Consider the following 11,235-nt stretch of genomic DNA (forward strand, 5'->3'; position numbering starts at 1 on the left):
CACGACGGCCCAGGGCAGCACGACCCCCTCCGGCCCTACGCGAGTGGCGGCGGCAGCCGGAGGAGGAAGAGGAAGAGGAAGAGGAGGAGGAGGAGGAGGAGGAGGAAGAAGAAGCGCAGCCGGCGCCCGGGCACCCACCCGCCCCTCACCGTGCGCTCTGGGCGGGTTCCTTACCTGGCGGTGGCGGCGCCTGCGCTTTGCGTCCCGCTCCCTCAGGCCCCGGCGCCTCCGCCTCACCACCCTCGCCTCAGCCCGCGGGGGGGAAACGAGCGGGCCCCTGAGGAGCGGAAGCCGCCGCTACTGCTGGTGGTGCTACTGCAGCGCCCGGGCGCCATTAACGGACTGGCGTGAGGGAAGACGCGCGGCCCCGCCCACTCGGCGCGCGCGCTCCCTCCCTCGGGCGCTCGCGGCCCCGCCCACTTGGCGCGCGCATATCACACACACACACAGACACACACACGAGCGCCTTCGCCGGGTGTTTTCAAGGCCTTCTTTTTCTCACCTCGTTCCCATTGGCCCCGCCGGCCGCACGCACGCGCGCTGCTGGACCCCTCCCTTTCCCTCCCTCCTCCCTCCCTCCAAGAATGCGTGCGCGCGCGCGCCGGCCTCTCTTTCTCTCCAGCAGCTCTGCCGAGCTTTCCGAGCAGGAGCCGGTGACGTTGACGAACCACGAACCACGCCCCCCCCTTCTCCCTTCACGGCTTCCCTCAGGATCGGCTTCTCTTCCGAGGCGAAAACGCCTTCAGAGAGTCCCCGCCCCTCATTGGCGGAGGGGGAGGGGCGCGGTGCGGTACGGTGCGCGCGCACGGGTACTTTCGCGGGGGAGGGAGGAGAAAATAAAGACGCGTTTCGGGGCGTGATATCGCGAGAACATATCGCTGCTTCCGCCCGCCGCCCTGTGTCTGCCTTGTCCCCTCCCGTCTTTTCTGTGGATGTGGCAGTTGGCTCAGGGGTTTGGAGGGCGAGAGGCGTGGCTGTGTGTGCATACGTGTGTGTGTATATATATATATATATATAGTCGGAAGCGACTGAACGAATAAACAACAAACAAAAATATATACACTCTCTCTCTCTCTATATATATATATATGCACACAAACTATATATAAACATACACACACAAATATGCACACACACATGCACACACATATATGTATATACATGCATATATATGCACACACTATATATGCACACAGAGATATATGTACACATATATGCACACATATGCAGACGCTATATATACACACACACAGATATATGCACACACTATATGCACACATATATGCACACACTATATATACACACACACAGATATATGCACACGCTATATGCACACAGATATATGCACACACTATATATACACACACACAGATATATGCACACGCTATATATACACACACACAGATATATGCACACACTATATGCACACAGATATATGCACACGCTATATATACACACACACAGATCGGCAATCCTTGACTTGTTATTGACCAATAGGGATGACTTAGTGGATAAAGTGGCAGTTACGGGAACTCTGGGGGAAAGTGACCACGTCATACTTGAATTCTTGATTATGAAGGAGACAAAAGTCGAGCGTAGCCATACACGTACTCTGGATTTTAGGAAAGCTGATTTCAATAAACTCAGAACTATGATAAGTAAGGTCCCATGGCAAATGAGCCTAATGAGAAAAGGAGTGCAGGATGGGTGGGAGTATCTAAAAAATGAAATTTTAAAGGCACAGTTACAAACAATTCCAACAAGGAGAAAAGATAGAAGACAACAGAGGAAACCAATGTGGCTCCACAAAAAGCTTATTGATGAACTGAAAACAAAAAGGGATACATATAGGAAGTGGAAGGAAGGCCAGGCTACAAAAGAAGAGTACAGACAAGTGGCGCAGAAGTGCCGAAATGGCGTCAGGAAGGCTAAAGCTGTGAATGAGCTGAGATTAGCGAGGGATGCTAAAAGCAATAAAAAGGCTTTCTTCAGATACGTGAGTAGTAAAAGACAGAGGAAAGAAATGGTGGTTCAACTGCTTAATGAGGATGGCAAATTGATAACAGATGACAAAGAAAAGGCTGAAGTGCTCAATTCCTACTTTGCCTCGGTCTTCTCCCAAAAGCGGGTCTATGACCCCCCTGGAAAAAGTGAAGCAGAAGTTGAGGGGGCAGGATTGCAGTTTGAGATTGATAAACAAATGGTCAAAGAACACCTAATTTCCTTGAATGAGTTCAAATCTCCAGGGCCCGATGAACTGCATCCAAGAGTAATGAAGGAGCTAGCGGAAGAACTCTCAGAACCTTTGTCTACTATCTTTGCAAAATCATGGAAGACGGGTGAGGTGCCGGATGACTGGAGGAGGGCTAACGTTGTCCCTATCTTCAAAAAGGGCAAAAAGGAGGAACCTGGGAACTACAGACCAGTCAGTCTGACATCCATCCCTGGGAAAATTCTGGAGCAGATTATAAAGAAGTCAATCTGTAAACACCTTGAAATCAATGCAGTGATTACTAGAAGCCAACATGGATTTGTCAGGAACAAATCCTGTCAGACTAATTTGATCTCATTTTTTGATAGGATAACCTCCCTTGTGGACTGTGGGAATGCTGTGGACGTCATATATCTTGACTTCAGCAAAGCTTTTGACAAAGTACCACATGACATTCTGATTAACAAACTAGCTAAAAGTGGGCTAGATGGAACAACTATTAGGTGGATCCACAGTTGGCTACAGAATCGGACTCAAAGAGTACTTATCAATGGAACCTTCTCAAACTGGGGAGAGGCAATGAGTGGGGTGCCGCAGGGCTCAGTCCTGGGCCCAGTGCTCTTCAACATTTTTATTAATGATTTGGACGAGGAGGTGCAGGGAACGCTGATCAAATTTGCAGATGACACAAAATTGGGTGGGATAGCTAATACCCTGGAAGACAGAAACAAACTTCAAAGTGATCTTGATAGGCTGGAGTGCTGGGCTGAAAACAACAGAATGAAATTTAATAGGGATAAATGCCAAGTTCTACATTTAGGGAATAGAAACCAAATGCACAGTTACAAGATGGGGGACACTTGGCTCAGCAATACTACAAACGAGAAAGATCTTGGAATTGTTGTAGATCACAAGCTGAATATGAGCCAACAGTGCGATATGGCTGCAAGAAAGGCAAATGCTATTTTGGGCTGCATTAATAGAAGTATAGCTTCCAAATCACGTGAGGTACTGGTTCCTCTCTATTCGGCCCTGGTTAGGCCTCATCTAGAGTATTGCGTCCAGTTCTGGGCTCCACAATTCAAGAAGGACGCAGACAAGCTGGAGCGTGTTCAGAAGAGGGCAACCAGGATGATCAGAGGTCTAGAAACAAAGCCCTATGAAGAGAGACTGAAAGGACTGGGCATGTTTAGCCTGGAGAAGAGAAGATTGAGGGGAGACATGATAGCAGTCTTCAAATACTTAAAAGGTTGTCACACAGAGGAGGGCCAGGATCTCTTCTCGATCCTCCCAGAGTGCAGGACACGGAATAACGGGCTCAAGTTAAAGGAAGCCAGATTCCGGCTGGACATCAGGAAAAACTTCCTGACTGTTAGAGCAGTGCGACAATGGAATCAGCTACCTAGGGAGGTTGTGGGCTCTCCCACACTAGAGGCATTCAAGAGGCAGCTGGACAACCATCTGTCAGGGATGCTTTAGGGTGGATTCCTGCATTGAGCAGGGGGTTGGACTCGATGGCCTTGTAGGCCCCTTCCAACTCTGCTATTCTATGATTCTATGATATATGCACACACACTATATATGCACACAGAGATATATGCACACACACACTATATATATATATATATATATATATATATATATATTTGTTGTTGTTTATTCGTTCAGTCGTTTCCAACTCTTCGTGACTTCATGGACCAGCCCACGCCAGAGCTTTCTGTCGGCCGTTGCCATCCCTAGCTCCCCCAAGGTCATGTCTGTCACCTCCAGAATATCATCCATCCATCTTGCCCTTGGTCAGCCCCTCTTCCTTTTGCCTTCCACTTTCCCTAGCATCAGCCTCTTCTCCAGGGTATCCTGTCTTCTCATTATGTGGCCAAAGTACTTCAGTTTTGCCTTTAACACCATTCCCTCAAGTGAGCAGTCTGGCTTTATTTCCTGGAGTATGGACTGGTTTGATCTTCTTGCAGTCCAAGGCACTCTCAGAATTTTCCTCCAACACCACAGTTCAAAAGCATCTATCTTCCTTCGCTCAGTCTTCCGGGACCCTATCTACTAAATCTAGTCCCTTAAATCTATTCTTCACTTCCACTGCATATTCATTAGGAATATTAGTGAGCTCATATCTAACTGATCTGTGGGTCTTCCCTATTCTCTTTACCGTATTTCTTCAATTCTAAGACGCCATCTATTCTAAGACGCAGTCCATTTTTAGAGCTGTTAATTTAGGGGGAAAAGTGCGGCTTAGAATCGAAGAAATACGGTAGCTTGATTCTAAATTGTGCAATAAGAAGTTCATGATCTGAACTACAGTCAGCTCCAGGTCTTGTTTTTACTGTCTGTATAGATGTCCGCCACCTTTGGCTGCAAAGGATGTAATCAATCTGATTTCGGTGTCGGCCATCTGGTGAAGTCCATGTATAAAACCGTCTTTTCGGTTGTTGGAAGAGAGTGTTTGTTATGCACAGTGAGTTGTCCTGGCAGAATTCTATCAGCCTATGTCCCGCTTCATTTTGTTCTCCTAGACCATGCTTACCTGTAATTCCAGATGTCATTTGACTGCCCACCTTAGCGTTCCAGTCTCCTGTAATGAAAATAACATCTCTTTTTGGTGTATTATCCAGTAGGTGCTGCAGATCCTCATAGAACTGATCTACTTCTGCTTCTTCAGCATCTGTGGTTGGGGCATATATTTGGATCGCTGTGATGTTAAATGGCTTACCCTGAATTCGAATTGAAATCATTCTATCGTTTTTTGGATTGTATCTGAGCACCGCTTTAGCCACTTTATTATTAATTATGAAGGCTACTCCATTTCTTCTGTGATCCTCTTGTCCACAGTAGTAGATCTGGTGGTGATCTGATGTGAAGTGGCCCATTCCAGTCCATTTCAGTTCACTGACACCCAATATATCTATATTTAATCTTGACATCTCACCAATAACCACATCCAATTTGCCCTGGCTCATAGATCTTACATTCCAGGTTCCTATGGTGTGTTGATCTTTAGAACATCGGATTCGTCGTTCACCACCAGCACCGTCGGCCGCTAGCCGTCCTTTCGGCTTTGAGCTAGCTGCGTCATCACATCTGGGGCTAGTTGAACTTAATCCTCTGTTCCTCCTCAGTAGCATTTTGACCATCTTCCGACCTGGGGGTCCCATCTTCCGATGGTATATCGACATATCTCTGATTGTACTGATCCATTTAGTTTTCATGGCAAGAATACTGGGGTGGGTTGCCATTACCTTCCCCAGGGATCGTATTTAGTCTGACCTCTCTATCATGACCATATATACACACACACACACACACACACACACACAGAGAGAGAGAGAGACATGCACACACACTATATGCGCACACACACACACACCACATATATATTTCCCTAAGACCAGGGTGGGTGTTGTGGGCTGTGGTCACTGCTTCACCCATTTACACTTCTCACTTATATACATTAGCTCCTTAAGGCTTGTGCGGCGGCACCACTTTGCACATCCAGACTTTGAACTCCTGTCTACTTCCTGCACAAACATGTAACTCTGAGACCCTCTTTCTAATGCTCTGCATTGCATACCAGCACCATGGGGCTAAGTTACAACAGGTGTCTCTGGGTTGTCTGTGCAGCCTCTGTTGCTCTCTCTCTAAGTCATTGTAGCCAAAGCAAAGCTGCCAGCCTCAAACTTGGCATGGCTAAAGCCCTACCTAAGAGCTATCATGGTGCCAAATTTCATCTCTTTAGCTTTAAAAATGATGGTGTTCTTTTAAAAAGATTTTTTTAAAAACCTCTAACTTAAAAAAACACACATAAAAATCAATGGATGAACAGATCTGTTTCAAATTTGGCATGGCTAAAGGCCTCCCTAAGAGCTAAAGTTTCTTTATCTTTAAAAATTGTGAAACTGTAAGCATTTTTTCTTAATTCCTATTAAAGTAGAGCTGCCCTTTGGGTGGGGAGGATGGGAAAAATCTGGATTTCTCTTCAAATTTCATAATCCCCCCCCCCCCCCGGATTTGTTACCCAAAATCCTGACAAATCTGGTTTTTTCCTGTCATATGGTCACCCTCCCAGCCATGCCCGCCCTCGACCTGGCCCTGTGAAAATTAGAAAAAGACCTCTCCCATGCTATACCACTCAAGCAGAGAGCATTCCTCTAGCCATTTAAAGAAGAAAGTGGACCATAGCAGCCAAAATGCGGCAAGCTTTTTGAGGGTTCCCTCTTAACATACCAGCATGTTTCTCTCCAGTTCTTGGCATGTGCGCAGGTTGTATGTTGAAAAGCAGCAAAGGAATTACTTATGAGGAAGCGGCTGAGTTCAGATGACACGCTAATCAGTGAGGGAGGTAATAGGAACAAAATGGAAGTCAACTGTTGATTCGCGTGTTGTCCGAACTGAGCCAGCATCTCAGTGTAGACTACCCTTGCAATCTTGCCTCCTGCTAGCACTTCTACTGCTGTGTAGACAACGTTTTCATGGGTGTGGCAGGCCCCGACTGGATAGTGACTGTCCTCTGAGGAAAAGCACTGGCTTGCTGGTTTGCAAAGTGAGCTCTAGTGCTTAACTGCACTTAGAACTGTTAGAACAGGGGTGCATAATCTGCAGGCTGCATTTGGGCCCCCAAGTAGTTTTGTTCAGACCCCAATGACCCCCTGCCCAATGCCATGGCTCCTGAACTTATAGTTGATTTACTGCCAGGATCGCTGCTCACTCCAGTAACCCTGAAGCAGCCAGGATCGCTGTTTTACCACTCCTAATGGCAGCGATAAAGCAAGAATTGGAGTCACTACGGCAGGGAGAAGGCTAAAACCTATTTCAGCAACCCCAAAGCTTTGTGTGTGTGCATGCATGGGGGCAAACGTGTGCAGCTGCTAGGCTCCAGCCAACACTAGATGGGACCAAAAAGACTGTGCAGCCCTGCGTTTGAGAGAACAGATGAGAAGTGCTTTGAACATTTTAGATAAGCTACATAAATGCTATGTATTATTATTACTGATCTGAAAACAGATGGAGAAGGATTAATGTCGTATCAAGTGAAAACTTGGTGGGAGCCAAGAGAAACGATCTTGGAATCCAGGAACAGAGATAAACAAGGACTGTTCCCAATGAAGGCTTTCATATATGTTATCTAATAGTGCCACAGGAGGCTTTGAGAACCAAGGTTGTTGACTTGCCCTTTTAATGACTCCATTGTCTTATAAAGATAGGAAAGTAAGAGGTCGGCTTAAGTCTACGTGGCCTTCCTGCATCTGCCTTATAGAATCATAGAATAGCAGAGTTGGAAGGGGCCTACAAGGCCATCGAGTCCAACACCCTGCTCAATACAGGAATCTACACTAAAGCATCCCTGACAGATGGTTGTCCAGCTGCCTCTTGAAGGCCCTCTAGTGTGGGAGAGCCCACAACCTCACCAGGCAACTGATTCCATTGTTGTACTGTTCTAACAGTCAGGAAGTTTTTCCTGATGTCCAGCTGGAATCTGGCTTCCTTTAACTTGAGCCCGTTATTCTGTGTCCTGCACTCTGGGAGGATCGAGAAGAGATCCTGGCCCTCCTCTGTGTGACAACCTTTTAAGTATTTGAAGAGTGCTATCATGTAGGGTGACCATATTTTGGAAACCAAAAAAGGAGGACAACATGGTCGCCCCCAAGTGGGCGTGTCCAGTACCAAGGGGGCGTGCCCACCCGAACATATCCTTGGTCACATGTCTGATTTTACAGCACACATTTAAGACAAATCTGTTCTACATAACATCTTAATGTTAAAATCACTGAAATAAAGAACAAGTGAGAGATTCAATGTATCTGAAATTAACTTCACTCACTCCTACTTTTGTAGGTTTTGCTGTACTTTGAAGCTTTTGCTATACTCTGTGTGTTACATTCTCCCCTTCCCTCAAATATCTTTTCTGACTGTTTCTTCACTCATTGCAAGCTGCTGTTGTTGTTAACAGGGTTTGCTACTAGCCCCAGATCTGTTTCAAATTTGGTATGGCTAAAGCTCTACCTAAAAACTATCATGGTGCCAACTTTCATCTCTTTATCTTTAAAAATGACGATTTTAAAAATAATAATTTTAAAACCTCAATTTTAAAAAAATTCCTAAAAAATCAATGGATGAACGGATTTGTTTCAAATTTGGTATGACTAAAGCCCTTCCTAAGAGCTACCATTGTGCCAAGTTTCATGTCTTTATCTTAAAAAATGATGGAGTTATAAGCATTTTTGTTAATTCCCATTAGAGCTGCTCTTTGAAAAAAAAATCTGGATTTCCCCTCCCCGTCCCGGATTTGCCATCAAAAAACCCGGACAAATCTGGGCAAATGCAGTCATATGGTCACCCTACTATCATGTCTCCCCTCAATCTTCTCTTCTCCAGGCTAAACATGCCCAGTTCTTTCAGTCTCTTCATAGGGCTTTGTTTCCAGACCCCTGACCATCCTGGTTGCCCTCCTCTGAACATGCTCCAGCTTGTCTGCATCCTTCTTGAATTGTGGAGCCCAGAACTGGACACAATACTCTAGATGAGGCCTAACCAGGGCTGAATAGAGAGGAACCAGTACCTTACTTAGGGTGACCCTATGAAAAGGAGGACAGGACTCCTGTATCTTTAACAGTTGCATAGAAAAGGGAATTTCAGCAGGTGTCATTTGTATATATGGGAACCTGGAGAAATTCCCTCTTCATCACAGCAGTTAAAGGTGTAGGAGCTATACTAGGTTGACCAGATTTAAAAGAGGGCAGGTCACCTGCAGCTTTAACTGTTGTGATGAAGAGGAAATTTCAGCAGGTTCTCCATATATACAAATGACACCTGCTGAAATTCCCTTTTCAATACCACTGTTAAAGATACAGGAGCCCTGTCCTCCTTTTCATAGGGTCACCCTACCTTACTACTTTGCAGCTGCTCAATATAGGGGAGTGGGGTGGGTGGGTGGGATAAACAATGGCACCAGTTGTGGAAGGGTGGCCTACATCATTTGAAGCCCTGTTTTATAGTGCTATATGATGATATTTAAGAAGCTGGTTTTCTGTTGTTGTTCCTCTCTCTATCCCATGGGTTTAAAGTATCTTATAGTGGTATTTCTAATTGTTACTAGTTCAGTATCCTAAGGACTCTCAGGCTGAGTTCGGACGACACGCTAATCCACTGGTGGTGGTGGTGGTGGTGGTGGTAATAGGAACAGAATGGGAAACAGCGATTGCTTAGTGCGTCGTCCGAATTCAGCCTCAGTCTAAAACAACAGAGCGGCTGGGGGATAAAATGTACCTTTGATATATTGCCCATGATCTCTGAACTGAAAAGAGAGTAAAGTTCTGGTGTTCAATGAAGTCAATGAATGGTTTTAATGGTTTCCTTTCAAAAATAATGCAAAGATTAAAACAATAGTAAAAATCGTGTATTGGGAGCTGAACGTTTCGGACCCGAAGTGGTCCTTTCTCAGGTGCTAGAAGTCAACACATAGAAGTATTAGAAAGCTGCACATATTCAATATTTTCACAATACATTAAAAATATACATCAGCGTATCTTGACAAAACTGGAACGACACCTGTTGTTTGATGATTTATGCAGCAATATAGACCTGCCCTCATAGGTTTCACACTGAAATGGACTTTCAACATTACGCACATTGTGTATATGGAGTTGTATACCATTCAAACATTATGCATTTATATAACATGATTGAAAGCTATCAATTTTATTTATTTATTTATTTATTTATTTATTGCATCTCTATACCGTCCAATAGCCGAAGCCCTCTGGGCGGTTTACAAATTTAAGACAATTCAAAACAATAGTATAAAACCATAATATAAAACACAATATAAAAGCACAACCAAGATAAAAACAGCAGCAATGCAAAAATACAAATTTAAAATTCAAGTCCTTCTTTCCCTCTTTCTACTCCATGATCGCTGAAGCCAACAGTGGGGTTGCAGGACGTGCCAGGGGCCATTTCGAAAGGCTTGCCGTGTCATCCAAACCTGGGCGGCAGGGGTTGACAGAGGGGGAAGCAACCCTCCAATATCCCATGGCCTGTGACAGAAAGGAAGAGAGGCTTCTCTGTTATCCTGTCCTGAGTCTAGAGGTGCAATTGGCACCAACTTCATATTGTTTTGGGCACAAGGACAAATCCTGTTTGTTTGCTCAGGCGTTTCAAACTGGTTTCCTAAGCCAGCTGACAAGAGCTGTCAATTTCAGTTATTTCCTGCCTTTTATTGCTCTAGTTGAAGCTAGTGCAGTACGCTGCAGCTCGGCTGTTATCTCGAGCTGCCCCTTTCCAGCATGTAACTCCTCTGCTGAGGGAACTGTACTGGCTACTTATTCGCTACCGAGCCAGGTTTAAGGTTCTTGTACTCGTGTACAAAGCCCTAAACAACTTGGAACCAGGGCCCGATCTACACCAAGCAGGATATAACACTTTAAAAACGTTATGAAAACAGTATGTGTAATGTGTCCTGGGCCTGAACAGTTGTCATAACCATTATAAACTGTTATAAGCAGTAGTGTATAGGACGACCCTATGAAAAGGAGGACAGGGCTCCTGTATCTTTAACAGTTGCATAGAAAAGGGAATTTCAGCAGGTGTCATTTGTATATATGGAGAACCTGGAGAAATTCCCTCTTCATCACAACAGTTAAAGGTGCATTAGCTATACTAGAGTGACCAGATTTAAAAGAGGGCAGGGCACCTCAGTCCACATCTCCGGATAACCTCCCCCAGCAGCTTCATGTATATGTTAAACAGCATAGGGGATAAAATAGAGCCCTGCGGAACCCCATGGCTTAGGAGCCAAGGCACAGAGCAATAATCCCCCAGCACCACCTTCTGGAATCGGCCATCCAAGTAGGAGCGGAACCACTGCAACGCAGTACCTCCAACTCCCAGCTCAGACAACCTATCCAGAAGGATACCATGGTCGATGGTATCGAAGGCCGCTGAGAGGTCCAGGAGAATCAACAGGGTCACACTCCTCCTGTCTCTCTCCTGACAGAGGTCATCCCACAGGGCGACCA

General features: G+C 45.5%; 1 protein-coding gene across 1 annotated transcript in view; it reads left to right on the forward strand.

The window, feature by feature from the left end:
* Positions 1-11,235, forward strand: part of HHATL (hedgehog acyltransferase like) — a 203,557-nt gene that overhangs the window by 166,462 nt on the left and 25,860 nt on the right. The gene's annotated exons all lie outside the window — the stretch shown is intronic.

This window comes from Elgaria multicarinata, chromosome 1 (assembly GCF_023053635.1).
Source record: "Elgaria multicarinata webbii isolate HBS135686 ecotype San Diego chromosome 1, rElgMul1.1.pri, whole genome shotgun sequence".
NCBI lineage: Eukaryota > Metazoa > Chordata > Lepidosauria > Squamata > Anguidae > Elgaria > Elgaria multicarinata.